This window comes from Solanum dulcamara, chromosome 4 (assembly GCF_947179165.1).
Source record: "Solanum dulcamara chromosome 4, daSolDulc1.2, whole genome shotgun sequence".
Taxonomy (NCBI): Eukaryota; Viridiplantae; Streptophyta; class Magnoliopsida; order Solanales; family Solanaceae; genus Solanum; species Solanum dulcamara.
The window spans coordinates 54,191,001-54,198,751 of record NC_077240.1 but is presented as its reverse complement, the minus strand read 5'-3'; positions in this window follow the sequence as shown (position 1 = coordinate 54,198,751).

The following is a 7,751-nucleotide window of genomic DNA, read 5'->3' as shown; positions in this document are numbered from 1 at the left end:
GGAATTTTCCTATAACTCGAATCTATAGCACGATCTCAGATGTAAATGAAATGTAACATCCTAAATATCATGTAGCTTCCTATTTATAGATGTGGCACGCAACACATTGATAACCAAGACTCTACTCGACATGATCTGCAGACACTCCAAAGACGAACTGCTCTGATACCACTTCTATCATGACCCAATCCCATAGGCCGCGACTGGAGACCGACCTGGATCCCCCCCCTGTACACATATATATTAGATATGGTCACATTTAATCATAAATAAGACAATATCATGTAACAGAGACCCACTGGGCGATAACATTTTCATAAATCTGTAGCCCTTTTCGTTTGTATCACATCATGACAGGGCACGCAAGCTGACAAGGCTGCCATAACATAATCACATATATCATATATCAAGTAGACCCAGCTGAATCAGACTGACATACATAACCCACATATACATTTCTGAAGACCTCTAAAAATATTAACGACAACATATGGCGGGACAGGGCTCCTGCCGTACCCCTAAATAGATAAAATAATTTTATACATCAATGGTTCGTATCCAAAACTAGGGGGTGCTGCCACGTGGCAATGGGGTCCACCTCCCCCAAGCAGGTGGGTCACCTGCCTACTGGGGGTGCTGCCACGTGTCACCCTCCTAGGCTGCCACGTCATCTCTTTTTTTTCCTCCCTCGTGGGTTCGTAATCTCATCTTATTTTAAGAGCCTATGTAATTCGTGCTACGCATGCTTGGTACGTACTCCAATAGCTTAAGTATGTAAAACTTCCAAGTTAGTAGCTTACGTAGATAAATCGAGTCCTACGACTCATTACTTGGCCTCCAATTTCTTCTGGATTCTTATGACTCCATCTCCAACCTTCTCTACTATAGGATATTACATTCTCCCTTCCTTAGAGTCGTTTGATAGTGTCGTAGCATATCTAGCTCACATGATAATGTCTAAGGAACTTATGAGACATTCCGAGTTTAAAAGTGTGGGGTGTAACATCAACCCTAAGTAGGTAGGTCACCTGCTTGCTTGAGGTGCTGCCATGTGTCGCTCCTCCATTGGCTGCCACGTGTCGTCTCTTCCCCTTCCTCGTGGGTTTGTAATCTCGTCTTACTTCAAAAGCCTATGCATTCCTTGCTATTTAAGCTTGACGTGTACTCAAGTAGCTTAGTATGCAAAATGTCCCAAGTAATAGCTTTCACAAGTACGTCGAGTCCTACAACTCACTACTTAGCCTCCAACTTCTTTCAGATTCTTGTAACCCTATTTCCAATCTTATCTCTTATGGAGTATCTCCTTCTCCTTTCCATAGGATTATTTGATAGCGTTATAGATTATCTGACTCACATGACGACTTCTAAGAAACTTAAGAGCCTTCCCAGACTTAAAAAGCTTACGAAGCGTTCCAAGGTACCAAAGTACGGGGTGTGTAATAGTCGTACCCCTGGATAAACATACATATACATTAGAAGATCAGCACCAAAAGCTAGCTTCTAAAATAGTGGAAATCCTAAGCTGGCGGATCCCTGAAAGGAATACTATACTTGTGGGCATGAAACGCAGCCTCCTGAAGAAAGAGAGTCAGTACAATACATGTACTGAGTATATAAAGCATAACACAGCATAAACGAGATTACAATAGAATTAGGGATGCAGGAAATAAGTATAACATTTAATAAATCACTACACCTGCATCTTATAAAATGAGGGCATGTATATCATCCTCCCATATCTTACCTGGCTCATTGTGGGACTCGGTATCACAAAGGTTTCATTATGTTATCATATGCATATATGTGTTGTACCCAACCATCTAGTGAGAGACTCGATAAACAATCATACTATCATAATAATAATACCATCATATATCGTACCCAGCCCTTTATGGGACTCAGTCGTACCCGGCTCTTTATGAGACTCGGTGAATGCTCATATCATCAAATATCGTACCCGACCTTTTATGGAACTCGATCATACCCAGCCCTTCATGAGACTCTGTGAAAGATGTATTAACAGCATGCACGAGTAGAGTAGTGAGTACCCATATGCAATTAACTCATCATCTGAGACTCGGTATAACAATCATCATAAACTATCATTTGAGGATCCAAATGATCACCATCTCAAGTGTTCTCTAAATGCCATTAGGGGCCATATTAAATGGAGTCTCAAAAATCATAGACTTGCATCAAGATAATTCTACACATCTTATGCAATCAAAGACATTTATCATCACAGAGTCTTTAGAAATAGGAGCTTACGTACTGAGTCACTACTCAACATATAGAAGGCTCGAGGGTAGTAGTCTAACTACTTTAGGGCTTCTAGCATTCAGGAGTGAACAAAAATCATGAGTTATGTCTAAAACTTATGAATGGAACTCCCTCCAAACTCATATCATATATCAATTCACTTACATTTAAGACATTCCAAAAGAAAGGAGAGATAGGCTTTACGTATACTACCCTTCATCATAGAGAAGCCTTAAAAGGCAATAACTAAGCTATTATAGAAGTTCTCATACCACGAAGTGGGTAAGAATTACGAGTCATTCCTAGAGTTTTATGAATGGCATTATCCCCACATTTCATATACAAACCACTTATGGCTAAGACATGCCAAGAGCAAAGAAGGATAAGCTTTGCATACCTATTATGGATTACTCGCACCAAGTTTGCTTCGTTACTCCTTTAACCTACTCAACACGAAAGTAATACTAACATTAATCATCTTCAACTTTCAAGCTTATTAAATCATAACTAAGCATCCATAGGAATCATTTCCCTAGGTGCCTTTCTCAAGTAGTTTATTAATCGGTTAAGAAGTTAACGAAAATTGGGCAGCACTTCCCCTATAGCTTGCCCTATCCGAACTTTCAATTACATCCTCCATCACTACATCCAACCAAACACAACAATCAGCAGCTCATATACAAGTCAACCACTTCAACATTACGCAACACAAACTCCAAACAACTCGCTTAAAACTATGATACCAAAATAAGGTTCTTAGTCTTTATTTCGTAAAACCTTTAACCACACAAACTGGAGGGCTATGTGTCTGCAACCAGCATCTAACACACCCATTTTGGAATGTGTTACAGAACTTCAACACACCACAAAACCGTCTCCAACCTCAACACCACAATTGCAACAACACTACACAAATTTAATTCAACTAGAACGGCTTCAATTTAATTTGATTCTAACGCTAAGTATACTTATGCAATTTTCTTACTTCCAGCTTTGTTTAGGACATGTAATACACTCCATAACAACATTATTACCTTCACTTTGAAAGGAAAGACCTTACCTTATCCAAAACTTGCCAAAGTTTACCTCAGAAGTCCTCTTAACATGCTGAAAATTGACGGGGCTGCTCACTTCACTTCCTTGCTGCACCAAACCATAAATTTATATTACTAACACCTTCATTCCATCATGGTATACCCTAGATAATTAATTCATGGAATGAAATCATAAACCTTACGTTAAATTGAGCCAACCCGTCGCTGCCCTCTCTTGTTGTTCTCACGTTTTTTCTCAATTCTTTAAAGCTAAGATGCTAAAATGAGATATACTCCAGCATAAAACACATATATACACCTCCTTAGGAGGTGACATGTGGAATCCCTCTAGGGGTGACATGTGGCAGCCCTCTAGGGCGCCACCTCACGCCATGCAGCCACCCATATGCTGCCACGTGGTAGGGGGGTCCACTCCAAGCAGGTGATTCACCTATTTGGTCCAAGTAGGTGCATCACCTACTTGCTTCGAGAAGGCGCATCGTCTCCTTATTTCTCTTCCATGGATTCGTAGTCTCGTCTCACTTTAAGAGCCTATATATTCCTTTCTACTTAAGCTCGACGTGTACTCAAGTAGCTTCATTACGTAGGACATCCAAGTTGGTAGCTTACGCAAGTAGATCGAGTCCTATGACCCATTACTTGGCCTCCAACTCCTTTTAGATTCTTATAACCCTATTTCCAATCTTTCTTATTAAGGGGTATCTCATTCTCCTCTCTTTAGAGTTATTTGATAACATTATAGATAATCTTGGTCACGTGGCAACTTTTAAGAAGTTTAAGAAAGCTTTTCGAAGTACAAACATACGGGGCATAACATTAAGCTTCTTAGAAGTTACCATGTGAGACGAATAAGTAATAACGCTATCAAATAACTCTAAGGAAATGAGAATGTTATCACCCCATAATAAGGAAGATTAGATATAGGGTTATAAGAATTCAAAAGGAATTGGAGGCCAAGTAATGAGTCGTAGGAGTTAGTAATAAGCTAGTTAAGGGAAATGGATAAGGAAATGATTCCTATGAATATGTGGTTGTAGAGTTGGAAATTGGTAAGTGAAAGGTTATTAATCTTAGTATTACTCTCATGTTAAATAGGTTCAAAAGACGACGAGGCAAACGTGGTTAAGAGTAATTCATAAGAGGTATGTAAAGCTACCTTCTTTCTCTTGGCATATTTTTGGCATAGGTATGTAAAGTTACCCCTTCCTTCTCTTGGCATGTTTTGAGATAATTATTACATGATGTAAGTTTTGGGGGTTATCCCATCCATAAAGCTCCGAGCATGATTTATTACTCTTATCTACTTCCTAATGTTAGAACTTCCATAATAATGGAACTATGACTCTCAAGCCTTCTATATGATGGAGAGTAGTCAAAATATGTGAAGCTATCTTCCTTTCTTTGGAATGGTCTTTATGAAACAAATATTTGATTTTTATATGCTTTCAAGTAAGTTCCTATTCTTAGAGCCACTTGGATGGCCAATGTCTTAGATTTCCATAGGTTCTATTTTGATGCAATCCATAGTAACATTCAAAAGGTACTTGATATGCCACTTGTCTTATTTTTGAATGATAACTCATTTGATCAAGTCTCAAATATGATTTAAATTGTATTTAGTTTCTCTCTACTCTACTCGTGGATGCCTCAATGCTTCCTTCGTTGAGCCTGGCCAGGAGATACATAATCGTGCATACTTCTTTGCATTGTTCGTCGTGCCCCGACGTGAGGGGGAAGGCACGCCCTATACATAGGTTGTAGAGTTATGTTGTGCCATGTACATATATGTTGATGTCTGATGATATGATATGGCCATTTGATATGATATGATCTGTTACAGAGATATTCCCTACTCTGGAGTTATGTTGTGTTGTGGCGTCGATGACGGGATGGCGACCATGTTTTGTTCACCGCATTTCGTAATGGGGCCGAATGTGACATATGTTTTTCTGCTAGTATTATCTGTGTTTGTGATAACTATTTTGACATTCTGGATATTTTGCTCATTTTCTACACATTCTATTCTGGTTATGACTTTATTTATTACAGTCCATTATTTATATATTCAGTATATTTTCCGTACTGACCCCCTTTCCTCGGGGGCTGCATTATATGCCCGCAGGTACAGACGTTTGAGTTGTCGATCTGCTTGCTTAGGACATCCAATTTGCTATTTGACAATGCTCCTTTGTCTAGAGCCCATATTTTGGTACTGACCTTTCTGTAGCCTATATGTATACGTTGGTCAGGGGTATGATGGGGCCCTGTCCCATCATATGATTATGCTATCATTCTGTTGAGGTATGTAGATATGTATTTGTGGGTTATGTATGTGTTTTGGGCTTTTATGTTCCTTGATGGCATTATCGGCTTTTGTAAGCTGCATTTGCTTTCGTGCGCCATCTAGTGACCTTAATTAATTTTTATATTTATTTATTCTGCTAATATGCTAATTTGGGCTAAGGATACGTATGGGTGTCAAACTCAGGCATGAGTCGTGGCCTACGGGATTAGGTTGTGACATAAATTTTCTAAATTTTGAAATGGCACGCCACCTTGTTGACAAAGTAGAAGTAGATGAAGATTTTAATTGAAATAGATTCACTTCTACTCGAGGGAAAAATATCTACTACCAAGACTGTTACACCCCACATTCTTGAGCTCAGAATGTCTCTTAAGCTTCTTAGAAGTTATCATGTGAGTCGAATAATCTACAAAACTATCAAAAAATTCTAAGGAAGGGAGAATGTGATACTCCATAATAGGAAAGGTTGGAACTAGGTTTATGAGAAGTCGGAAGGAGTTGGAGGCCAAGTGAGGAGTCGTAGAACTCGATTTACCTACGTGAGCTACTAACTTAGAAGTTTTACATACTTGAGCTACTTGAGTACACGTCAAGCTTAAGTAGCAAGGAATACATAGGCTCTTGAAGTAATACACGATTACGAACTCACAAAAGAGAAATAAGGAAACGACGCACCTACTCGAAGCAAGTAGGTGATGCACCTACTTGGACAAGTAGGTGATGCACCTACTTGGGGTCAAGTAGGTGATGCAGCAGCTTGGGGTGGACTCCACTACCACATGGCAGCATGTGATTGGCCGCATGGGTTGATGTGGTGCCCTAGGAGGCTGCCACGTGTCACCAAAGGAGAGGGAAAAAATGTGAAGAACAAAAAAGGAAGGCAGCCATGGTTTGGAAGAATTAAAGGTAAGTTCTTCAAATTTTCCTCCGTGAATTAATTATCTACGGTGTTCCTCTACCACGTGGAGGTGTATATGTTTACCTTAAGATATCTACGGAACCATATTTTCAGCTTTACACTTGGAACAAACAAGAGAAAGTTGAAGGAAAATGTTAGAGGCAAGAGAAAGTAGCTACGGGTTTGGCCCTTTGGTGGTAAGCCTTCGGCTTTCATTTTGTGAATTAATTATTTACGGTATCCCAAGGTTATATAATGGTGTTTAATAGCATAAAATTACAATTTTGGGAAGCAAAGAAGTGGCACAAATAGTCCACTCCGTTTCAGCATGTAAAGAGATTTCTGAGGCAAGTTTTGGCGAGTTTTGGCCAATTTTGGGTAAGGTAACACCTTTTCTTTCAATTTAGAGTTTATAGTGTTGTTATTAAGTGTATTATATGTTGTTTAAGTTGCTGGAAATGTGAAAATATCATAGAGATGCTTGACGTTAGAAATAACCTAATTTGGAGTCGCTATAGTTAAATTGTAGTCGAATAACGTGTTGTGCGTGTGGGGTGCTATTGTAGGTGTGTGGTGTTGTGTTGTAGGGACTAAAAGTACTCTAAAAGGGGTGTGGGAGCTGTTGGTTTCATCCACACGATGGGCACGGTTAAAGGTTTTATGAAATAAAGATTAAAGACCCCATTTTGGTATCGTAATGTTAAGCAAGTTGTTTGGAGCCTATGTGGTGTAATGTTGCCATGTTTTATGTGTATATGAGCTGCAGGTTATTGTTGTTGGTGTGATTTAGTAACTAGGGATGTAATTGGACATTCAGATAGGGCACGTTATAGGGGAGGTGCTGCCCGATTTCCGATAACGCCTTAGCTAACTAAAGAGCTAGTTGAGAAGACAAGCGAGGAAAGGAGTTCTATAAATACTCGTGTGCAACTTAAGATACTGAAAGGTCAAGGGTTGTTGATACTCATATTGACTTCATGTTAAATAAAGGCAAGGACGACGAGGCAAATGTGATAAAGAGTAAGCCGTAAGAGGTATGTAAAGCTAACGTTTCCTTCTTTTGGCATATGCATTTTTGGCATAAGTATGTAAAGCCTATCCTTACTTTCTTTTGGGCATGTCTTAGATTTAAGTGACAAATTATATGTGTATGAAGCTTGGGGTAACTCTATTCATGAGCTCTGAACATGATTCATGATTCATAATTCGTGTTCACTTCTGAATATTAAGACTC